At 42.0% G+C, this 25,628-nt stretch overlaps 1 protein-coding gene across 1 annotated transcript in view; it reads left to right on the top strand.

Annotated features, from left to right (window-relative positions):
* Positions 1-1,306: 1,306 nt before the first annotated feature.
* The window catches only part of ARHGEF4 (Rho guanine nucleotide exchange factor 4), a 216,522-nt gene continuing 192,200 nt past the window's right edge, over positions 1,307-25,628 (top strand). Inside the window, exons 1-2 of the mRNA XM_063166465.1 lie at positions 1,307-1,667; positions 17,002-17,079. The gene's annotated coding sequence lies outside the window, so the exon portion shown is untranslated. The remainder of the gene's footprint in view (positions 1,668-17,001; positions 17,080-25,628) is intronic.

Here is a 25,628-nt window from a genome sequence, read left to right as displayed (position 1 = left end):
TGTAACTGACAATAATAGAGGCAAACTTTGGATATGGAATAAATTTTTAGAACTAGGATTGCACAGTTTAGAAATCTTTCAGTTTGCTGTTATACCATCCAAATGTGGTCTTGATGTATGTGCTTTGAAGCTGTTTTGTTCCATAGTCCACAGTGAAATCTAACATTCAAAGCAATTTGACATTGTTAAGTGCTGTTTTTAGTGTGTTTTGATACAGGTCAACTTCTATTACATCTTCATTTCTAAAAATTACTTCTATTAGAACCCAAACAAATCTAAGACTGTGATTTTGCAGCAATAGAGGTTATATGTGCATACAGGCAGTACAAGGTAGAATTTACTACAAGCCTCTGTCTCTCCACCAACCTGTGTTCACCTTTCCTTGCTACCTCTGTCTCTGCTTTTTTTTCCAGACCAGTCTCAGCTTCCAGCTCTTGAATGCCTGCCTGCCCTACCCACCTGGGTGTTGATTATCCTTAAGAAATTCCTTTTTCCAAGTCCTTATTTTCAGACATCAATACTTCTATACAGGGTATGGATTACACATGTTCTGGTTGCAGATTATGGACTTCTAAAAACAAAGTTCTCAGCAGAAATGTTGTATTCTGCTGGACTTAATTACATCCAAGGCAGTGTTAGTACATTCTTACAAGATAAACAGAATTTTTTCTCAGAGAATGACTTGAACAAGCTACTGCCAAGCATTTTAAGCTGATGTGCTAAGCAATAAAGTGTTTAGGACTCACTTTTGATCTGACACTAGAGTTTTCTAGTGCTCACAATTTAGGGAGTTACACCTGACTTAAATCACTATGAAGTCAGAGCATGATTGGCCATTTATTATATAAAGTTAGCCTCCGGGACCCTCCAAACTGAACTTTTTGTTTTAAAAAATTCTTTTGAATCCCCATCCAGAGTGAGGTTTTCACATGGAAGCACCACATAACATGATTGTTAAAACATGTTTTTGAGGGTGTGCAATCTTAAAAAGAAATAGAGAGAATATTAAAGCACACACACTAACTGGGTGCTGGTGGGCAGGAATTCTGCTCCCATCTTTTTTTTTTTCCAGTGTGTATAGCTAGTTTCCTCTCCTCCCCCTTATACTGAGCTCCTCTCTAAGTAACTGCTTAGGTTAAGTTAGGTTTTCCTTTGCTGTTTTAACTGTTAGCTTGTCCCTCTTCATTTCACCCACCCTCTCAGAAAGAGTCCTGAATACATAAAAGCTTTTGCAGTGTGTCCTGAAGCATGTCTGCTGATGAAGCACATACAGTGTAATTATGGATAGCACGATGCAGCATCATGAAGTGCCTTTGTTTACAACTTCTCTATCAGGAGAGTATAATGAATGGACTCACTGAGGAAATGCAAAAGCAGATGCCTTTGGCTGGCTCCTGTTGTTTTCTTTTTGGCAAAGACAGGGGGACGAATCTGCTCTGGGACAGCCCCACTGAAGTCAGATGAGTTACACCAGGCAGAAACTGGAACTTTTTTCTTTTCTTCTTATTTTTTTTTTCTTATTTCCAATTTTTTTTCAATTTTTGTTTTGTTTTGTGGGCTTTTTTGTTTGTTTTAAAGAACACAGTTTCCAGGTCTCTTTTTCCTGATTGTCACAATTTCTCTTTTCACAGAAAGCCTATGAGAAAAGACTGTCTGCTTCTAAAAAGGTAGGATATCCTCTTAGTCACTAATAACTAACTTCCACAGCTATGTACATTCTATATATATCAACCAATGGATGTAATAATAAAATTAATATCTAACTATTTATATTTAAAAAATACTAAAAAGCTAAAATCTTTGTTACTGAATGGGAGAGTAAGAACAGATAGTGCTGTGAGAGGGACGCAGTGCTAACACACAGCTGTGCTGCTTCCAGGGCATGAGGTGTGCTCAGAGCTGCCCTAGGCCAGGTGTGGTATCACCTCGGATGTGTACTTGTATCTGGCATGTACTGATGTGTAACACTGGGCAAAGCTGCTGAGGGCAGGTGTCTGTGAAAGCATCCCCTTTCACATGGCTGGGAAACCTTAGGGGAAGAGAAACCTGTGGCAACTCGTGGTATCATATATCTTGGCAAGGGATAATCTTTAAAACAGGCTTATTCAGGTAAACCTGGAATTGCACAGTGTGATTACAGAAGTTTGCAGGACTGCTGCTGCCTCCTGCCTGCTCGTGCAGTGCCCATACTTCTGGGTTTTTTCTCCTACTGGGGGCCTGAATGGTGCCTCTCACATAAAACTTGCCATTTACAATTTGCCTTTTGCTGGGGCTCCCTTTGTGCTCTCACAAGGCAGCTGGCAGGAGTGCTGCCCTCCCCGGAGCAGAGCTTGCCAGCAGCGCTAATCAATATTCAGCAGGGCTGGCTGCTCGTTCCAGAGCCATTGATTATCTCTGGAAGGTTACTCCCCCTGGCTGTCACTTCTCAGTCTCCTGCCTGTACCTCCCCTCCACCCCCACTCCGGCTCTCAAGAGGGAAGAGTGCTGGGATAGAAATGAGGTTCCTATTCAGGGTCTGAATACTTTGTTGTCAGATGTCAAAACAGTCTTTCAAAAGAAGGTGACTTCCTCCCTGCCAGATTTTTGTTTACACCCGTTTTGTACTTTTAATTTCTGGGATACTTTCAATGATTGCAAGCTGTGGCACTTGAGGCATTAGTTGTATTTGACTCAGGCAGGTGGCACTAAGCCTTGGTTTGCTGGCACCAAAGGAAAAACACATCTTTTGCACAGCTGTAGGTGACCTGTCTGACCTCTTGTGTGGAAGGGGAGAGCCATGATTTCCTATACCATGCTATGCAAGAGTAAATGAACAGGGAGACTCATGAAAATGTAAAAACATGGCACACACCCCTATTTGCTGGTGTGCACTGCTCAAAGCACACCCAATTCCTCTTTTCTAACCCAAGGGAGGAGGTCAGTGCAGTTTGTGTGGCACAACACCTGACCATTACTGTAAAGTGTTTGGTAAAAATCATATAAAAGTCTCTCCTTTAAATGTGAATTGTCCAGTTAAGGCTGTATTGAGTCATTAATACAGCAGTAGAGAACTGTGAAATAAATCTGCAAGTCTAAACACTTCAATTCATTAGGAGTAATAGAGTCCAGGTATATAGACTGATACTAAAGAGTTACTGAAGGAATAGTTTGATTTGGTTACTTTGATTATAAATATAACATTAACAATCACAGCAGAGATCACAGGGCAAAAAGGCAAGGTCAGAGGTCTCAAAGGAGGGGAGTGGGCAGGGGGAGCTAAGAGTCAGAAAGGCCTTTGGCACAAAAGAGTTGTATTCCTACGTCCATGACAGTGCCCTTTCCAAGGAGCAGAACCTGCACTGTGCTGTAAACTGCCTGCATTAGCAGGAGAATTGTGCTTGCAGTTGTGATTCAGTGTCCAGCTTCCTGTTTGGAATGAGGAGATTGGAAGTCAGTAACTCTCAAGCTCTATCCTGCTCATCTCTTCTCAGTTTGTATTTGAGGCATCACTAAATCCAACCCAGAGCCCTGTGTCTGAACAGGAGTGGAGTCAGCAGTGCAAGGCCAAGCCCCGTGGGAGTCACTAAGGGAAGGTGAGCGTTTGTGAGCACTGGGGGTGAGCTGTTGCTGCATGGGGAGCAGGCTGCTCTCTGCCTTTGTACTGAGTGCTCCTGCAGTGGCTGCCAGCTTCATGGAGCAGCACCTGGGCCACACCTGGTAGCACCTTGCACTGCTGTGTCTTGGTTCATCCCACACAGTGGCCGTGGTTTGTCAGGTGCTGGTGATGTAGCCCATGTCCCCAGGGGCTTGTTCAGCAGCCAGCACTGTGACCAGTGCCAACAATCTGGGCCTGTCCACTGATACAAACCAGAGAGATCATGACAGAGATGTGAAAAAATGGCAAGCTGGCATTAACTGGGGCTTGTCTAGCCAAGGGGGGTTTCCTGTCAGCTGCCCATCTTCCTGAACAAGGCATGTGACACAATGGACCTGCCTGAGTGCCAGAGAAAGTTTGTTTAGTCATAATTAAGGGGTTAAAGAGAAAGTGGAAAAGGGAGAAACAGTTCCTCAGCTGACAGAGAGGGAGCTGTCCCTGCACAGCAAAGGAGCGACTCCACATGCCATCCTTTTTCTCAGGAAGTACTTTCATCTTGGTGCTAGTTGTCAGCCCTCTGGCATTAGTTAGTGTTTTGGCTATTGTCTGTAAAAGGGCTGTGTTGCTACTAAAAGGAGTAGATCCCTGAGACATGGTTTTGTAGTAAGTTTGGAGCCAATGGCATTTACATCCAGTTTGTCTTTCAGCTCTCTTTAACACACCTGAGACACACTTAAAGGATGAGGTGAAGGGCTAATATTTTGCCATGGTTAGAGAATATTATTACTCTCTAATATAAATATTAGAGAATATATATTATATATATTCCAATATATAAATTCTATTCTAATATATAAATTATGAGAGTATTGCAAAGGAAATCTTAACAGAGGGCTTACAGTTCCCATTCCTCTATTTGGCAGAACCTTCCTGTCCCATTCATATTTACATGACCCTGTAGCAATCACTGCAGTGCTAGAGGGAAGTACTGAATGCAATATGTTTGTAGCTATAGCTGCTGATGGAGCAAAGTAAGCCAGCATTTTGGGAACAAACTGTTCACACCAATCACCAGCAAATCTATCTGATATAGCAGGAATATCTGTCCTGTATCTCCTTTCCACTTGTACTTTAGGATAGTGAGTGTTTGGGGAGCCAGAGTTCTCTTGGGGCTGCAGTGACAGCCTGTGGGCTAAAGAGTAATAACCTCTTTGTGAAAAACTGTATGAAACATCTCCAAAGAGACATGAAATGCCCCTGAAGCCATCTTTTGTGTTTGGCAAGTAAAATGTAATTGGAGTACACTCACATTTTTCTTTCTGGATTTTTCATTATGCTGATTATGCCTATGAGCTTCACAGACATTCAAAATGATAGAAAAGAAAGATTTCATAATGGTGTCTGAGAATGTATTATGTTAAACATGAGAACTCTACACTTGTTTCAGGCATGTATTTTTAGTGGAGAAGAAGTGTGCATTTCTGTCCTGGCAACAAATGTGGAAGGAGAACATAGAGGTTAACTGTGTCATGACTTTTTTTGTGAAGTCCCATGTCAGTGTGGCCATGAGGATTAAAAACTGGAGGACTGACCTCCACCAGTGGCAGGTGCAGAGCACAAGTTTGTATATTCACTGTAGCAAATGAAACATCCTTTGGAATTCATGAGTGTCAGATAAAATTTTGAAAGATCAAGAAAACTTTAACACTGGCAACTATGTTATACTTGCATTTTTTAAAATCCCTGCCTCAAACAGATGTGAAGTAGTGGCTGATATTTTGGGCTATGTGGATTCTCAGAGCCACTGTAGGTCAGTGGCTGTCTGCAGACTTCAGACTGTTGTGGTATAGGTTTGAACAAGGGATTCAGTTCATATTGGAGATAGCTGCAGCCCCCGAACACATATGGGCCTCATTTTGTACAGGACTCCATAAAAAGCCTATAAGTAATACAATACTGCCTGTAAGGAATAAAACTCCAGCATCCAGAATTGTGTGTAAGGCCAGACTTTCATAGCAGGTATATTGTATGTAACATACTGTTGCATGTCCTGACACTGTTCTGTACTCACCTTCAAAAGGACTGGGCAGAAAGTATTTCCTGTAATCCTTGTCCCCAGGCAGTGGGCTGTGCCAACTGTTAGTGCAAAAGTCAGCATTTCCCATTATAAACAAAATCTATGTCTAGTAGATCGAGATGAGCTCTTGTCCTGCATTACCAGAACTGTCTTTGATTAAATACTACTAAAAAGGCCCATGAAATAATCTGCCTTGTGTGTTTGTAACCTGAATTATGGTAACAAAGGTGCTACAGATCCTTGTTGTCTCCCATTTTGAAGTTGTGCCAAGTATTTTCTCCTGAGCTGATGAAGTGCAGTGTTGGTTATTCTCTGTTTGCTGTCAGTGCAAGCTCTGCAAACAAAGGGAGAATCTGGGTTCATTTGTCTGCAGTCAGAACTTGCTTTCACCCTGGTACTTCAAAGAGTTGTAGGAAGAGCGCAGAGGTGCTATGTGCATCTCAGCTCACAACAGGGGCAATTGTTGCCATGCAGTGATTACACACCTAAGGTATTTGCTCTGCAGTCAAGAGAATGAGTTTGTTTCTTTGGTCAAATTTAATTTTAACATGACATTGGTATGTAATGAATTCACTTTTAGCTTTCTGATGACTTGATTAAATTTTCAGGGAAAGCAGCACTTAGAAGATGACTAACCACGTCCTTTGCAATGAAGGAAAAAGAATGATAAAAAAGCATTTGTTGCTTTGCAATTTTTTTTATGATAAAGATCAAACCCCAAAAGATAATGCTATCCTAACTCTCTGTAAACTGTGTGCTATTCTCAAAGTTCAGGAAAGCACATAGTTTATAGAGGATCAGGACAACATTATCTTCTCTTTCAAATATGTCTGTACTGCTTTGTATAGAGTTGTGGGGTTTTTTTGTATAGAATTTATCACCATGGTGTCTGAGTGCCTTCCCCATGCATGTAGTTTTCCAGTATCTTTTTGTGAGATAGCAAAAGGAGAGTGAGAAGTGAATACAGTGAATTATTTGCTCAAGGTCATTGAGCAAGTCTAAGGCAGAACAAGGAACTGAATGCAGATAACCTAACACTCATATATTGTCTATCCTTTATTTTAGGAATGAATGGATCCCAAAGATTGAAAGAAAACCACAATATTATTTCCTATAGCTGTTCTCAGTCTAGCTTGACTCAGACCCAGGCTTTTCCTTGGCATCCATTGGGAGTAGCAGATAAAAGGCAGATGTGTTTAACAGTGAGCCCCTGTTTACAGCATGACATTTGAGCTTGCATCACTGTCACCTCCTTTTTTGTTAGAGCTGTTCCTGTGCAGTGTCCTCTTTGCCTGCCTGGTGCAGAGAATCACTTTCTATAGAAACTGCTGGGCTCCTGGCCAGTGGGGACAGGGGGTTTGCTGAGGGCAGCACAGAGCTGTTCCCTTCCCACATTGCTGCTCTGGCTTCCTGCAGCCATCTGGGACCTGCTCCCCTTGTCACTGTGTGTGCAAACAGGAGCTGCTGCTCGGGGTGCTCCTCCTGAGCCCAGGAGCTCCTCCTGGCTCAGAATGGGAGCAGAATGCATTTCAACATCCCCACTTCACATCAGCTCTGACATGTCTGTCTGTGGCTGCTGTAGTTGAGACAGAGACAATACAGACCAACACACTTCATTTTCAGAAGGCTTCAAACTGGTTTTATTCTAGCATGCATGCTTTTTATCCATTCTTACACAACTCATGAGTTTACACTTTACTCATTGGTCAGGAGAGACAAACAAAGTGCTCATTGGAACAGGCAGCTGCAGGTTTGTCTTATTTATCCTTCTTTCTTTCTTGGTTTCTATGTCAAAGACCTTGGTAGAGAGTTCTTTCAGGGGTAAACATGGATCTCTGGCTCACAGAAGTGGCTGTAAAGCCTCTTCCCCATGTGGCACTATATAAAGAGCTTTCTTCCTGGGAGATGCCAGCTTTCTTCCTGGAGATGGCAGCTTATGGTGGTGGTTTTCTCACTCTCTACAGTTTGCAGCAAAATTGTGGAGGTGCAACTTGTTCATCTTTGCATTGCAGTGTCCCTCAGTGGGGACAGAGTGCATGGCTTAATCACCCTCATCCCCCCAGTGCTGTGCTAGCCTGGGACACCAAAGTAATTTTTTTCTCTCTGCTTGAACTCAGTTCTTGGCTTTCTTCAGGTGACAAAGTGAGAGATCCCTGGGGAAGCTGTGCTCCCATCAGGTACTTTACCCAATCCAATATGATTTCAAATCAGAATTTGCCCACGAGTTTTAAATTTAAGTGGCTGAGCAGGATGTTGAGCAGTGTGACTGCACTGTACCTGGATCCTACAATTTCCACCTGTTGACCCAGTGACACAAAAATATCAGCTTCAATTTCCCTCTAAAATAAAACTGAAATTGGTCTATGGTTTGCATTCAAGGAAGGGGAAATGCATTCAGAACAGTGAGTAAACTAATACCAGAAATTTCTTGGTTAGGTGAAATTGATGAATAATTATACTCAGCTGCCACTGGAGTGTCTGATGGCAAATTCAGAATCATAATTAAGATGCATAATCTGCATGATATATTGCTTTAAAAGTTACACATATGAAGTTATTAAACTACTATTTTCACCAGGTTTTCCTGGAGAAATATTTTCTGAGACTTTGTACTGTAGACAGCATGTAAAAATATATGAGGTACTTCAAATTGTAATAAGGAAAACTTGAGCTCAGTCTTTGGAGGATGAATTGCTAAAGCACACACTTCATATTATATTTGGTTGTTTGTAGCAAGACTGTTGCAGTTACCATCTATGTAATTATTCACACCACATAGCAAAAAGAATGAGAAATCTGCTTTCCAAACACAGATTTACAGTCCATTAAAGACTTCTGGTTTAGTGTACAGCAGGAGATACATCAGGAAACAAAGCTTAATCATCACCATCCAGATGAAAATGTTTTGAAGGGTGGAAAGTAGTTCAGAAGAGCCTTAGATCAATTTTGTTGTTGAGACTTTGCATTGTATTTGATGTCACCACTTTGCAGCTTTGACCTGGAAGGTCCTGTGCAATAACCTGGATCTTGTGAGCATACTCATACTTTTTAGACCTTGTTGATGTTTCTTCATTACATGCTGATGTCTGCAGTTTATCTGTGTAAAAAATGAATTCAGACTGAGCTCTTGCAATAGACACTGCAGAAAATATATGAAGGTGTATAAAGTTAACTCTCTCAATTTTTTGACAAAGAGAATCCTAAAGAATCCAGTGCTCTCTTCCTCCAGCACCTAGATTAAAATATTATGTATTGAAAATGGCCACTGCCCAGCCTTCCTAATTCACATACCTGGCACAACACAGATACTTTTCAGATCGTTATACACCACTTTCTGCTCTTCCTAGCTTCCCAGTAATTTATTGACACTTATTGAAAGTGTTTGATTGCTCAGAGTTCAGTAGGATTTTCTTCTCCCATGTGGGGTTGGAATACTTTTTATCAAAATCTGCATCCCAGGAGGGTATGGATATGTTTCTGTCCTTATGTGCCTACCAATCTATGGAAAGCTAATCCCTTCTGCCATGACATCTGTGAAAGGATTGGGTTATTGGGAGTCCTGGCTATCCCAAAATGGGCAGTGGGGGAATGCAATTGTAGCCAGGGTCAGAATTTACACTCTGACCCCTGAAATGGCAAAGGACCATCTTTTACAGTCCTGAAGAACTTGAAAAGTCACTTTTTAGAAAGTTTTTAACTCATTCCTAATGAAATGAGGCAGCTGAGTGATCTATGTCTGTTTTTTTCATTGCACACCTTTTGAGACTATCAACAGTGTTTAACCAAATTTAAAAGAGATATAATAGACTATAAAAGATTTCTGCAAGTTTTACACTGGCAGTTAAGTAATCAAGGAATATTCAAATTAGTGGTTTTACCAAGAGAACTGTCCAAATGTGTGTTTTTAATGACAAGTCCCAACTGGTCAGTCAGCATTTCTGGGTGGGAACAGAGCTGATGTGGTGAAAAAGTTTATATATGTTAGGGGCAAAAATCTGTAGGGAACCAGGCTTCATCAGTTCTGTCTCTTGGGGAACCAGCTATTGTACAGCAGAGCACTGAGATGCTGCATAGATGTGAAACCTCAGTTCCAGTTCAGCTTTTGTCTTTCAGTAAAAGAGTGTGATGTGTAGAGACTCTTTCAACATTTGGACAGTGGAGCTGAACAAAACAGAGACCATTATATGCAATTTCTGTCAAGACTTGTGAATGGTCTGTGTTAGCCTGCCAAATGCAAATGAGGATTATCCATTCATTTAGTCCAAGAGAGAAAATGATATAACTTCTTTGGTTCAATTACTTTACTGTGACAAACAAACAAGGAAGAGAGGACTCCAGTATGGCAAATGGTCAACTTCAGATAGCTGTAAGGGCTGTAGAAATCACACTGCTCTGATAGTAATCCTTATTTTACATTATTTGCTGAGACATAGTCCTTACATCTTCAAAGTGATTTATATGCTCCCCCCAGAAGTAGAAAATCTCGAAGAAGAATTGAGACCCAAGTCTCACTTACTTGCCTTGGACCTTTAAGGCAAGGATATATTCATCTTGGTTGGAATGTGGGGTGTTCTCAAGCAGTGCCTGAGCAATCCTATTTTCTCTCTGCTGTATTTTCAGGCAAGGCACTAATGCAGTTTTGTACATCTCTGTCATGAAGCGGAGACATTCCACTATTTCCAAATGCTGGTCATGGGTGGGAGTGAAAGGGATGTAGAGCTGCAAAGTGCTGGCTCGTTTCCAGCATGTCAGCCCCTAGCACTTTGCAGAAAGAGGCCCCAAGGAAAGGGTTCAGCAGCTCCTCTGCACCTCAGCTGGGTGTGTGGGACTCACCTGAGGAGCTGATGAGGCTCTGGGAGAAAGGTGGGTGGGCTGAGGGGAAACAGACATGCATTGGTGGTTGCTGATAAGGTTGGCCCTCAGAGATGGACATGGTACAGAACAGCTGGGCACCCCAAAGCAGCAGGTTGGATGCCAGGCTGGTGCACTCTCCTGGCTGCTCTCTGTTGCCCAGAGGGAAGCCCTATGTCACTGTGGGGGCTGAGCTGACAGACTGTGCCTGTAACCTTCAGGCAGTGGGTCCAACTCAGCCCAGAGGCCAACAAACTGCTACAAAAGCAGGCTCTCACCTGAGTGACCTGCCCTCCAAGCTGGAGCTTTCTTGGCAGAATATCTGTGCTTCCTGGCAAAGCCTCATGTCCTCAGCAGCACCATGTTATGGCTGGTTACTCAGGAGAAAAACCTCTAGTGCATCATACAGACAGCACAGACCTCCAGTACCTGTGGCTTCAAGCAGGTTTCATCAGTACCCTCTCACTGCAAGACTTAGTTTAGAAAATAAAAAGTAAAATTTATTACCTTTGTCTCACAAAGACATTTTTTGAAAGATAGAGAACTATTTCGGTTGAAATATTTATTCCAGGAGCTTGATTTGGAGAGACACTTGGTTTGTGGTTCATCTTGCTTTCCCAGCACTGGTGGGTTAGTGTCTTCCCCCAGACCTATCTCCAAAAACGCTCAGATATTTTTGAAGGAAATGAAGTGGGGGCAGCTTGCCCTCTGCTGGCTGCTGGTACCCAGGCGTTAGAAGGAACTCCAAACAGGGACTCTGGGAGCTGAACTCGTGATCTGCCTAATTCAGGAATATAAACTGGTTATACCCAGATGGGTGTTGACATAAAAGCCCCTTCTTTAAGGTGACTGCTGTGGGAAGTGGTGCTGTCTATCAGCAGCCAGCATGAGCAGGTCCATAATCACCCTCTGACTTGAGCTGGAACCATCAGGTGTCAGCCTAGCTCTGTCTCCAGGATTTTCAGTGCTGAGTTACATCAGTTATCTCCTTTCCAACAAGCTCCCTTTCTCTGCCCCACCATGCACACAAGAATGTTCCCAGTGAAGTCAACAGCACCTTCATATTTTCTTGGAGAGAAACAATGAAGGGTCAGATGGGTAAGTCAGCAATGGCCAGTACTGCTTCCTGCATCTGGCTGTCTTTCATGAGATGATACAACACACACAAGCTGTGCTCTCCTCCTGCCCCCTTGACCAGTTGCAGGGAAGGTGACCAAGGGTGGCACAGTACATCCCAGGGCTCCACTGTGCACTCAGGGTAATATACTTGTGTATTCAGTATATATATACACAAACACCTTGTGCTTCCATACTCAAACTTGTCCGCCCTACAGCTCCTCTGTTCTTGGGAACTGGTTCTTCTGTCAAAAAGAAAAGCTGTTTCTATAACCCTTGTATTTCATACTTTAATGTTAATCCTGAAATTCTTTACCTAAATCCAAATATGCATTGCTTTTACAATTTTAAAGGAAAAATACTTATCTTGGATCTTAAATGCCCAAATGCATCTGACTAAACAAGGCCACCTTAAAATAGACCCCAGGAGGAAAAGATCCAATTGTTGACTTGTTAAACACCAAATTAAAACAAAACCCTGAAGAAATGAAGGGGTGGCAATCAATGATGTTACAGTTGCATAGGCATTGATAGTTAGAAAAGTGGCATACATCCAGGAGAGGCCCACAGCAAAAAAGAGGGAATCTGGCTCACATGGAGGGTGGGATAAGGTACTGCAGAAACTGATTTGTATTTGCAAATGAAATTTAAGGACAAGCGTATATATATTCTCTAGTTGGAAGACTATTCATTAAATGATATGAAAGAAAGTGAAGGAGAAAGTAATTACGGTGACAAGAAAGAACGCAAAACACTACTGTAATTTTTCTTTAGCTCCCTGAAGACTGCAGGCTTTGTGTTTCAATGCATGAGCTACTGTTTGGCATGTTTCCTGAACCACTTTGTCTATTCACTTCTTGCTAATGTGAAAGTGCCCAGACTCCCTGGAAAGGCAGCTTTGTTGGAAACCTTTCATTATCAAGGATTAGCTGTTTGGTAAACCTGTGTCCCCTTTAACCGTTTGACGGGAAGTGGCGACTAATGAAGGGCTCATTGTGGTGCTGCTGTGAGTGTGGGACTGGAAGCTGTTTTATTGCTCAGCTTGCAAATCAGGCTCCTTTGTGCTCCCAAGGACTAAAGGGAAACTGAGTCATGCCCTTTGATTCTGCTGAAAACATGTGGTGAAAAATATGCTTCCCTTTCTTGGTGCTCTTGCCCTGTTTGTGGTCTAAAGGCTTTATGCATCTGGGAATTTTGTTGATACGTTACAGAATTGTGTCTGTAGATTTTAAAAGGCTTGTGTAAATGCCTAGGTACAGCTTACCTGAAACCTCTTCATATAATACCAATATGAAAAACTGAAATAATAGAAACCACTAAGTAGCTTTATCACCTCAGAGTGTAGTGAAAAGCTTTTTAAAAAACCAAATCTGACATCCTCATCCCATCTCTACTTGGACAGAAGGCATGGTAACCAAATACAGGATTTACATCTTCACTGATAAACTTCCATTTTGTGTGTTACATCTCAAGAGATATTTCTTGAAATCTTTTATAGAAGTAATGGACTAGAAATCATTTTGTATGAAAAATGTCCAAGTACAGCTTTAATCATAAAGAAATCCTACTGAAAATCATAATCAGAGTCTGTGATGTCAAACAGGATCCTTTTATCTCTACAATAAATCTTTCTCATTGAAACTCCCACACAAATCATAACCCCAAGGATGCCCAGTGCCTGCAAATGCAAAGGAGCAAAGAAAGGCAGCTCTGTAAACCACATGGCAAGAAAACAAAGCCCTACCCACAGCACTAACCAGGCTCCATATGTTTGGGGAGGTGAGTGTGGAAGCACCCAGGGAGCTGTTAAAGGTCCAGAGACTGTTGAGCACCAGTGCTGTTGGGTGGTGGGCCCAGGTCAGTGTGGAACTGCTTGTTTTCAGTTGAGAGAAGGCCCCAGGAATATGGCTTGGAAATTCTCTTCCCCTCTGTTAAAGCTAAGCAGGCCAAGTGCAGGGAGTGTCCCTGCTGATGCAGAGCACAGGTGACACAAGTGGCTCCTGCCTAGGGAAGTGGCTCTGGGTGAGTGTTACTGGCTCTGTCTGTGCAGAAAGGGCAGTCAGGTAACCCAGGGATATGTGTGTGATTGGGGGAGTCATGGAGGAGATTGTGATCTAATGCTGAGTTTTGAACTCTGTCTGTCCTGCAGAGCACTCATCATGCACATAAATGTGTGGGGTGGGAAGTGGCTGGAGAGTGGCCAAGAGCACAGAGGCTGCTGCAGCCCACATCCCATGGTCCCACTTCCCAAGCTGTGCCTGACTTCCCAGCTCCACATGGCTCCCATCTACTTGTACAGAGCTGTGTGAGCCAGATGGCAATATTCAAATCTGAGCACTCATTGGCCCTGTCTACAGCACCCCAGAAATCCTGTTTCCGGGTCAAACCATGACAGAGCACATAAGGACTGTGCAGCTTTCTACTGGTGATCCTCAATAGTTTTCACTGCAAGCTTTTTATGCATTGATGCCAAAGTGGCTCCATACCATTCATAAAGAGAGGAGATGTGGTGCTGCTTTTATACATTTTTGGTGTAGGTGTAGAAGGGAGCTTTAGGACCCTGGTTCCCAGCACAGTTCAGGGCTTTGTGGTGGTACAGGAGGACAGGGCACCACCAGGACACAGGACAGGAGCTGTGGCACTGCTGGTGGCTCTCCATCTTCAAAATTAAACACTGACCTGCCAGGCTGAGTGCCATTTGAGCTGCCCCCTCTCTGCTGGGTCTTTTCCTCTGTCTTGCTTGGTCTTGGCTCTTTCTTTCTGTGGGGATGGGGGAAAGAAGGAAATGACTTCCTGCCCCAACAGCCCAGGTCCTCAAATGTTTGTGTGCCAGGTTTGAGCCTATTGCTGCTTACGTGCCCTTGATGTCCTGAATGCTCACCTCTTCACCTTGCTTGGCCATGAGTTTTGCCTGCAGACCTGGCATGGCCCTGGACAGGGTTTCTATCCTGGTTTTTATCTTTTCCTCTGTCGTGGACTGAGCTTCTGTGGGCTTCCTGAGAAATAACCCCAGAGCCACCACCTGTGTGCAGAAGTTGGGGATGGACTGGTGAGTGACTCCAGCATAGGGCACCAAGAATGGAGCTGCCCAAATAAAGATTCCATTGGTCTCTCTGGAGATGAAATAGTGCCAGCATGTAGCCAAACTCAGAGAGAAGACAGTAAAAAAATAAAAAATCTATTGAATTATTATAGTAATTACAACTAGAGAGCCCCCCTCTGATTAACATGGAGATTAACCTTACTTTAAGGTATTGCAAACACAATCCTGGTCAGTTTTAGAAGTACTGAACATAAATACAGCAAGTGCTGAAACCCACTTGTCAGAAACCTGGTGGCCTCATAAAGAGAGCTGCTGTGCTAAAGGGGGACCAAAGACTGTAGCTCAGCCTCAAAAACTCTCCTCCCTCTGGGCAGGGGGCATCTGCTCTGGGCTTGTTGATCCTAATTTGGTCCTTCCTGCTTAAGTTAACCATACACAACCAGCACCAAGATTTTCCTGCTCAGGGCTCTCTGCAGAGCCTTCCACCAGAGGGCAGCTGGGAAAAGGAATGCGATGGGCTTGCCTGGCTCGGGATGAGAGCAGCTAATTCGATGCTAATTATTATGCTTGTAACTTCCTCCCTAACCAGATGCAATCCCCTTCAGCCATTTCCAATGGCATTATGCTTAGGGAATGCTTCTCACAATAAAAGCAAAGGCAGTGTTCTTTCCCAATTGCCCCAAGATCCATTCTCAGACGTAATCTGAGCTAGAAACAGTACAATTAGTTATTTGTGTTCCTGAATTAGCAAAGCACTAAGCTTTAAAAATCCAATAATGCCTCTGAATGATGTGTTTGCAATCAGTTTATCCCTGAGCTCCATTAATTGCAGATCTGGTACACTTTGTACAGTCTAAGGTGAGAAGAGCAGAGGAGTCAGCAACTTTTTGCTCAGCACAGTATCTCCTCTCTCTATGAATTATGTGGACCCAGTTTGGAGCCACTTCTAGATATAAAGAGCCTATGGTGAAAAACTATTGTAGGATCACAAGGAAAAATAAGTGACAGCTGCTGCCTGGAGCAGTCATACATGAAGAATATAGGGAATGGAGCAAAACTACTTGTGCTAAGTAATTATTTTGCCTTTCCTTGTGATGAAAGAAGCTACTCAGCTATGAGACTTGGTATCCATCTGCACTACCATATCCCACACTCCCTGTGGCCATGATGTGTGCTTCAACTGTTACATCTTACAGATAATCACTGAAGACTGAAACAAAAGATTCAGTGTTTTTCAAACAGAGACAAGTAGCAGCTCTGACCACCCCCTAAGGACTAATCACAGTCTAATTGTACTTTTTCTTTTCATACTTTCTCTTTTGCACTTTCTCTCATTTGGTGTCCCTTTTATTTATACTGTTACTTTCTCTGGGGAGAGAGATTTGCTCCTCCATCTCATGTTGAAGCTGAATTCAGCTAAAGTCCATAAGATCTCTACTGCACTAATAGCAATTCTTACTGTGGAAGAGAATTGGACTTCAGAGAAGCTGCAGCTAGATGATGAATTGAAATATTATTTCAAGTTTTTCATGTCTCATGCTGTAAATGAGAAGCTACATCGCTGTATTCATCTATCACAAAGGTAACAAAAACCTCTTAGTTATGACTTAGTGTGTGTGGCTGGTGTCTGATGGTCAGGACAAACACAGGAGACTTGGGAGGAACATCATCTCCAGATGAAAACAGGCCAGAGACAGATGGATTTGGAAAGAGTAGGGGGATAGGAACCTAAAAGAAGGACCAATTAACCTCAGAGGCATGCAGAAGAAATGAGAAACTTGTTCCTGCCAGTTTACCAGACTGGAACAGCAGAAGATTCTTTCCTCCTAGAAGCCCATGGTGGTACCCAAATGAGGCCATAGGTTCTGCAGTGGCTGCCTGCTGGCAGGGGAGCACGGGCTGTGCAATTCCCCACCAGCCTGCCCTCATTCTCCATGGACACAGGGCTCTTTTGGTGCCTAACACAGTTGCTGGTTCCCTCTTTGTAACCCAAAGACAATAATAAACTCAAGTTTTAAATGAATTCTGTCCATCGTTGTGTTAAGTGAACCATGGCGCTTGTGAAAATCCATTTATGTTATATAGTTAAGGACTCTACTCAAATACAGAGTGTCACACAAGTCACCTTCATTCTGATTCTTAGTGCCTGAGAGCCTCATTTTGCAACCAGAGTGATGTTCCTTTAGCCCTATTTTCCAGGAAGAGTTTTCAGTTAAATCAAGACAGCTTTTTTTTTTTTTTCCCCATGGGCAGGTGGACTGAAAGCAATTGTATGGGTGACTCCTTGTTTTCTAAAGGTCAAACTGACTTTTAAAAATTTTTTCCTGTATCTCTGCACAGGAGTGCCAAGCAAGTGCTGTAAGAAGGACTGCTGGAGAAACAGAGAGAACTTCTGAGAAGGCGCAGTGCCACACTGAGGTCAGAGCCACTTCTGTTTGAGTTGGGATTGTGCTTTCATTCATGGTATAGTCAAAAGAGCTCTTTGCAGGGACTGTAATCATCTGTGTCCTAACAGTTTAAAGCAAATTCTGGCTCCTTTACATGGGGATATTTGAGCATCACAAGAAAATGTTCAGAAAAAAAATATATTTCAGCATGATCCATACCAGCTTTAAAAGCTGCCAGTTGTCTTTAAAGAAATTTTGGAACATCCTTCAGTGGAAAACTAATTTTATAGCATAATTTTTCTATTAAGCTCTGACAATACCAAATACAAAAATGTAAGTTTATTCACTCCTCGTACATGTTATGATATTGAATTATGATAAGCTTTTAATTATATGATGGTACAATAAATTTCATGTACAAGTGTAACAATAGGTAATTTATTGATTCATCTGAAGACAATGCAACTTAGAGTTGTTCAGCCCTTCCTAGGATTGTCTCCCACGTAGGTACAAAAACTACAGCTCAAAACATCAAAGCAGCAGTGGAGATATTTTTTGCATGACTATGAGCTATGGGGAATTAGCTGTTGTTTGCATCTGTCAAACAATGAGATTCCAGAACTGAATCCTTTTTTTCATATGAAGTTGAATTGGATAAGTCAGTGTCTCAAGCCCTGTACCTGGAGCCCTGTTTGATGCTGGTTTTACCAGTTCATTTCATTAATTTTGGTGGCATCATGTAGCCCTGTTTTATGGAGGCTCATAATGCTCCCAGAGCACTCACACCTTTCTGTGTAATTTGTGCCTCCACTGCCATAGGATGTAAGTGCCTTCTATTCTTTGTGTTTGCTGTTCCATTACAGCAATTCAGGGAAGCACAATTATTCTTGGGGAAAAGTTGAAGGGAGGTGCAACATCTATGATACAGCTTGTCTCTGCTCTCTTTTCACATAATTGTTCTATTTCAAAGGTTGGTGGAGTTCTTCCATCTTGCTTCTTCTCTGTTTTTTATTTACTACATCTCAGTTCTTCCCAAAGCCATAAAGTGCCTCAGTTTCCATGGGTTCATCTTTCCTGCTTTCTCTAATTTGGCTTTTGTCTCTGCTGCCAAAAGTGTGGTGTATAAACTAGAGCAAAGTTTCTGAGGCATAAAGGATACTTACAAGAACATCTCATGTATTGTTCTTCTAATTTGAAATAAATGACATTTGCAGCACACAAAATGAATGTGTGATGCAAGAGGGACCATAAAAGCACCTGGCCAGGGAAGCTCCTTTCTGCCATGTTCCCTTCCTGCCCATGGAACAGTTCACACTCTTTGTAGCTAAAACTGGCTCAGCTTAAAAGGCAAATTCTGTGTCTGGGGAGGAGGAGTCAAAGGGCTGTACCTGCACCTGTGTGCAGCTCTCTCAGGGGGTCTTGGGGGGACACTTCAGTTGAGAAGTCCAATTTGGAGCACAACAAAAAATGAAAAAATAAGCTTATTCACTGAATTCTGGGTAAGACTAAGAGGAAAGCTTGTCAGCCAGTGCTGCCAGTGGTCTGCTGGACTGCTTATGGCCTTTCCTAGCAGGCACCCATTCAAAGTTACTCATGTGCAGTCCCTTCATTTGAGCAATTTTCTCTGTCAGTTTAGTACCTGTGTATATTCTCCTAAATTCAGGAATTTTGCAGTGAGGATGCATAAATGTGTCTCCTTTCCTGTGTTCTCCTCACAAGAACCAGAACATCAGACAACACCCTGGACAGACTTACCTACCTTTGAAAAGGCAGAATGGTAAAACTGGTTTCATAGAGTTCCTGTCTGAGAGAATACCACTCTTCAAACATCCTGGATTTTAAATGTTTCTGCTGCTCCCTGGGAAAATAAGTAGTAAAACAAGCTAGTGTGGATGTGAAACCAGTTACAGAAGTGAGTTACCTACACATAAAGAGTCTTAAAATGTGGGTTTTTCACATAATGAAGTAATTTCTGTTTGCTTTTAACATGAGAGCTGATGATTTTTTCCTGTTGGAAAGGATCCTGTGCAGCAAGTGTTTGGGGAGGTGAGGGCCTTGGTGTTTCAGTAACTGAGCAGCTTCCTTTAAAACCTATCAAAATTCAGCTCACTTCCTTTACCTGATCCACAAGGTGCTGATTTACAAGCAAGGTCAGACCTTGCAAACAGCATTGAGGATTCCTTGAGCTCAAAAGGCATATTCACATTTCTGGCATGTCAAGAGTGGAGAGGAACACTGCTTCTAGTGAAAGCTGCACATCATATTTTAAATCTAAACAGTTTATGAGTCCTGACCCCTGTTTGAAAATAGGGGTCCTAAAAGAAATCTGTGGAATGACAGCTGAGATCACCAGCCACTTTATAGACATTTAAGAACCTGTCTCTAGGGGTCCTGTTTCAAAATTTTGGATTAGGCTTACAGTCTCTGCAGGTCCTCTCTCCACAAAATGAAATTAGTTATTGATTCAAACCCACCATGGGCACTTATGGTTTACCCAAGTTAGGAATCATTGGAAACATTGCTTTCATTAATTTTTAGGGCTTCCTAAGATAGCAAATTTTCCTGGAATAATGCAGATTATCAGTGAAACTTATGGGAAAACTCATGTCTCTTGAAATAATATCTCATATCCTCATATGCCTTCCATTGACTTGCAGGAAATGGAAGGAAAGGGCTTCAGCAACAACTCAGAGATACACCTAGGCTTATGTGATAAAGGAAAAAACTGTGGAAAAATTCAGATTGTTTTTCAATCCTCCTTTTCCTAGCTGTTGTTCAAGCAGATGTTACCTACAAAAACTGGGATCCTTGGAAGCAGAAACACAAATACTATAACTTAAAATAAAAATTGCATAGAGTCTAAATGGACCCAAACCAGTCTTGTGTGTGGTTTGAACTACTGGTAGGAGAATAATAATCCATATAAAGAGCTGTGCTGCAGCTGCTGACATGAAAATCATCAGTGTATAAAAATGTGTAATACAGACAGCATTAATATTGCCTTAATTAGAAGTTGTTTACTTAGAGATAGCAGTTAATATTGTTTCTTGAGGATTTAAAAAAAAACAAAAGAGAAGATTTATGGAAGGAAAGAGTTGTCCAAAGCTAAACTTATTTACCTGAGAAAGGGTCCCAGCATTACATGATTGGAGGTTATTTAATTTGAAGAAACAGAAGACAGAGATGTTTCTCTGTGTGGATGTAGGACCATAGCCAATTGAAAAACCAGAAATTAATTTTCCCAGATTGAACTGGAAACATCTAGAATTCATTTAATCCTGAATAACTTAGATCAAATGTATGGAAGTCTTTTATTTTCTAGTACACAGTACAATAGTTGGGAGAAGAGTTTCAAGAATTATTATTTCAATAGTGTTGTCAAGACATGAAGCAACATACTGCTTTCCTGGTCTGTCAACACTGTCCTAGGAAGTGTGAACCAAAGTGAACTTCTATTTGTAGGAAAGATTGTTGTGGTAGATTTTCCTAGAAACCAGCACATAGCTCAGATGAGAAAGAAAGAAATAAAATACTTGTAGCACCAATTTGCAGTGAAGGCAAGATGGCAGATGGAGAGCACAGCAAAAAGGAAGTTGGCTGCTTTCCATGGCACTCCACAGCTTTCACTGTCCTGGGGCTGTGCAACTGGTTTTCTGTGCATGGAGCAGATGGGATAAACAGGCTTAATCTTGTTTTTCTTGATGTTGTGACTCACCTGAGCTTTAGTGTGTGTGATTTGGAGACCATGGTTAAGCAGCAAGGGCTGAGACGATGTAAGGAATGAGGACACCCCGTAAATCAGGGGACAAAATGAGACACCCTGTAAGTCAGGGGACAGTCCAGTGTGGTCTGGTCCGTAGCTGAGAGCCTGACAAAAACAGCTTTTCTAATTTGACAAATTCCACAAGCACATGGCTGTTTGCTTGCAACCTTTTTCAATCTGTATCATGCTCTGTAGGAAAGAACTAGTTTTGTGGGGAGGCAAAGGGAGCATCTGGCAGGCTATGAAGCTGCTAGCTAACCCCTAATGACTCAGAAGAAAGCTTTGTGCCTTGCCTTGACTTAAAGCTAAATCATAGACCACCAAGCTGGTCTCAGCCCAATTACTAATGCCAGGCACACACAAACAACGTGGAGTTTGGGATGCAGTGATATCTTCCCAGTTTGAAACATTTACATTTCTTGCCTAAACTGCACTTTTAGGGACAGATTCTCCCTTATCCTGATCTGCTGTGCTTTTACTGCTGCTTGGAAAGAGATTTTTGCAGGTTACTTCTGCAAGACAGACTCGGTGCAGTGGACAGGAGAAGTGATGATCAAAGCAGATTTAGTGCTGACAGATGAACATGGACAAGCTTGAGCTTGCAAATGCTTAGAACTGCCTTGGTGCATAGGCAAAGGCAAACCAAAATATTCTTATTGTCTGATAGACACACACTGGGAAAAATTTGGCCTATCATTGTAAAAATATTTTAAACTATTCCTCATGGCTGATTTTTTTTTTTTAACTTATGCCTTGAACTCTCAAAGGGATCTAAAATATTCTATAGCAGTGTTTCCAAAGGTAAAAATTATGAATCCTCTACAACTGGCTCATTTTAGAACATAGATTTTTCCAGATTTTCAGCTTGTTTTTGTGAGAAAAAAAACAAGGGTCTAGCCAGAGAGCCTCATCCTCCATTTTTATACTGACATTGGTGTTTGAGTTCTCTGGAATGTGCCGACAAAATAGCCTGGCAAACGTGAGTTCATTCAAGTGTAAAATGCTCTGCATCTCTGACTTTCTCAATTGCTCAGGTTGTCCAGGTCTGGTTTTCCTCTCTGGAGATGAGGTAATTATTTTCGTTTTCCCTCACTGTCAACTTCTCACAGATTTTCATTTCTTGTTATGGAAGGCTCTTATGAAAAGGTTTCATAATGACAATGCAATTTTTGTAGCTGCTTTGGGAAACCAGACATGAAGAGTTTTGTAGGTTGAAAAATGAAATTAGTTTTTTAGTTTTTATAGTTGAAAACCTTTCCCTGGGTTACTCCTGAGTACTTCAGGCTCAAGGACTCTATTCTTGGAAAAGTTAAGACACTGTAAATGAAATTCTGTCATGCATGAGTCTCAGTGAGAACAATTAGTTGGTAAACTTAGCAAATTACTGGGCTGCTTTTTCTCCTCTGCTATGCTGAAATCCACCATTATTGTAGAACTGCTTATCTCAAAGAACAGAAATGGTTATGGTATCCCTTTTGCATTGTCCCTCACTGTTGGGACATCCTTCCATTGGGCTCTTCTGAACAGGTTGTTCAGGGTGTTGAGAACACAGCATAGCAGTTGACATAAATTGTACCTTACTCTGTCTTGCCATTGAAGAGTGAGCTAATAGTTGGGGTTCCACAATACCCAGAAGAAAGAAAGAATGTTTCTGGCCATCTGGGTGTTGTAATTGTCTCCATTCAAGGTAGTGAGAAAAGCTTTAGAAGCTTTCTGGAGTTGGGGAAGACATTAAAATTTGAACAGCCAGGTTTGTAGCTGTATATTGAGCTGTATATGTTAGTGAACATGGATCTCTGACAATTGCAGATGCCTTGGGCAAGATTTTGTCCTGCTCTTAAAGTCAGTGTGACAAGCCTGGGTATTTGGCTTCTTGGTATGCCACTTGACCCATGGCATATGTAAAAAATTCCTATCCAAAATACCTCAGATGAATGAGTCTGAAAATATATTAGTGTCAATTAACATAATGAGCTCTTATGGTCACCCAAACTATTTCTGTTCACCCAAGCATGCAAATACTTTACCAAACTGAAAATAATAAACCTGTGCCAGAGAGGAAATGGGGGAAGAGTGAAATTCCTGGTGGGATTGAACATTAGCAGCATTCCATGGTTATGATTAATCTGTTTCCATTCTACACGTGTGAGGCTTGTTAATACTCCGAGTGCACATGGACTTTGGTAATCTCCAACCACAGCACTCCAGTGGATGCACAAATGCTTTAGGGCACAGCAGGCAGAAAATCAGCAGCAGAGATGCACCTCCAAGAGCAGTCATTTTTCCCACTAAGAAATACATTGCAAGTGTGTGGTGCTGCTCAGTGGCTAAGGGTGAATTCTTAGGTATTAATGTGAATTCTTAGGTATTAATGTAAATTCTTAGGTATTAATGTAATGCATATCAGCTGCAGCATCAACACACACATGGTTAATCCTTGGAGTGCATATTAAATATATGATGGTGACTTGGAACTGCTCAAAAATAAAAAGCATGATGTTTTGGAGCCTGAGCCAGAGATCCCAACACATGGTGTGGTGCAGAATCAGTTCTGCAGCTGTAACTGCAACTACTCAGCCTAATCCATTCATAGAGCTTTATTTTTATTTTACAAATTCATTAACTTGGTCTTGAAAGCAGAGCTGAGGAACTGATGGCTACAGGAGCAGGTAAGGCTGGCAGTCTGTGAGCTTCCCTCTCCCTTCTCTCTGCACTCTGCAGACCCAGCCTGCAGCAGCTCCTGATGTTGCAGCTGGCACTGCCTCCCTGCTGCCTCAGACATCTGCACTCAACAAGGTGCATTACAGCTCTGTGACATGACCTAGTGAGCGTTTCCTGGGACTGTTCTGATGCCTGACCCACTCAGAATTCAAAGATGCCCAAGTTAGTGAGGTTTTGGGAGATTTTACTCCTACCCATGGAGGTGTAGCAATTTGCCATTTGTAGGGTGACTCAAATACCACGTCTTGGCTTGCAATAACAACTGGGAGTAAGTTGCTGGAAGGAATTAGTACTAGAACTGTTTGTCTTTAATTCTTGCCAACTGCCATGCCATGCTAGTAAAGAGATGTGTATTTCTTGTTTTAATCTGCCATTTTCTCACTCATATTGGACTGTTTGTGTCTGGGGAAGTTACAGGAAAAGAGCTCTTGGCAGAGGCTGAGCAACACCTGGGTTTTGCAGTGGCGGGTAAGTGCCAATGCCAGCCAGGGAGTATGCAGCCAAGAGCTGGGTGTGCCCAATTCTTAGACATCCAGCTAGTTCTGTGGAAGGGTGGAAGCATGTATTGCTTAGCTTCTCTGTTAGTAGAACAAACTGCTGAGTTCTCTTTATAAAGCAAACTGATTGCAAGGCAGAGTTTTAAAGATATTTGTGAAAAAACTACCTACTCAAAAGAACTAAATCTATCATGAAGATGTTAAAATCAGAAAAGCCAGGAAATCATCTGGATGGTATAATGCTGCAGGAAGAACACATGTAAGAGGGCAGACACAGTGAATGAATATTGAAGTTAGTCTAGGAGATGTATACTGTGATTTCTTTGAAGATTGGTGCCATATCAACAAAGCAGGAAGCAGGAAAGCAAGTTGGTCATCAACCCCTATTCAAGGAACACAGAGCACTATTGTTTCTTATGCCTCTATTCACAATACTTTGTGCTTACAGGCTCAAAGCCTTGATCTGCATTTATATTTTCACTGTAAAGTGTAGCAATAGATGACAATAATGCCATATTTGTCTCTGAATATACAATCTATTCTGTGTTGTGTAGCTGTTGTCTATGTGTACATGATCTAATTACTTGGGCTAGAAGTGAAAGCATACTAATATATGTAAGTGTTGACACCTTGGTTGAAAATATGCTGGTTAACAAGAACAGCATTTATATGTTAATCAAAGGAATAATTGTACCAAAAGTACTTCAGGTTTTTTTCTCAGTTTTGAAGTATTTCTTGACTGAAGAACTTACCCCATCTTGAATAACTAACCTTGTGATGTCACCCACTCAGGAAGAAAGCTCTAGACTTTCTCACCCCACACTGATCAGCTGTGGGATCTCATCAGAGACACAGCAGTTTGTGGGAATTTCTCTGTTGTGTGTGCACTCTGTATTCCTGGAATGGTTGTCAAAGTGCTTTTCCTACAGACAAACCTCTCCATAAGCACTCTGCCTCTGCCTCACTTATTAAACTTTCTGGATTAGAAATCTAAATGGTGTGAACCTTTGAAATAGTAACATTGTCCTAACCAGAATATATCACCTAATAAAAGAATATTGTCTCATTCCCTGTCTTACTGAATCTCCCTAGAGGCTTTCTCTGATCAACTTCAGAACAGACTGGCCCCCAAAACAGGACAAGGACTCTGATCTGACAGCAATTGTTTAGCAGCCTTGATATTGGCTGGCTTGGTTTTCATTCTCCCATCAGACTGGCAATACCTACTGCTGGGTTATGTCTTTGTGTCCTTGTTCCTGATGCCTTGACATCATTGCAGAGTTGTGACTTCTGCTGTGCCACTGCCTCTCACCTTCCTGTGGCTGCCAGCACTCCCTCTGTACCTGGGGGGACGTAAAGACACAGAAATGGATTTTATGTCCCGTGCAGGGTAGATTTGGGGTGATGGCTGGGACGCTCATTTGTATGGCAGTAATACTTCCATCCAGGCAGAGACAGTTTCAATGGCACTCTTGAATCAGATATAATGGTTGTAACTGAGACAGTTGTCATGAGTTCCTGAATAACTGAGAATAAAAGTACTGGATCTCTGCTTCAATATCCCCTGTCATTTCCATCACCTTCATGTGATAAACACCC

The sequence above is a fragment of the Melospiza melodia genome, chromosome 12 (genome assembly GCF_035770615.1).
Source record: "Melospiza melodia melodia isolate bMelMel2 chromosome 12, bMelMel2.pri, whole genome shotgun sequence".
Lineage (NCBI taxonomy): Eukaryota > Metazoa > Chordata > Aves > Passeriformes > Passerellidae > Melospiza > Melospiza melodia.
Note: the sequence above shows the minus strand (reverse complement) of the source record. Positions and strands in the feature narration are given on the sequence as shown.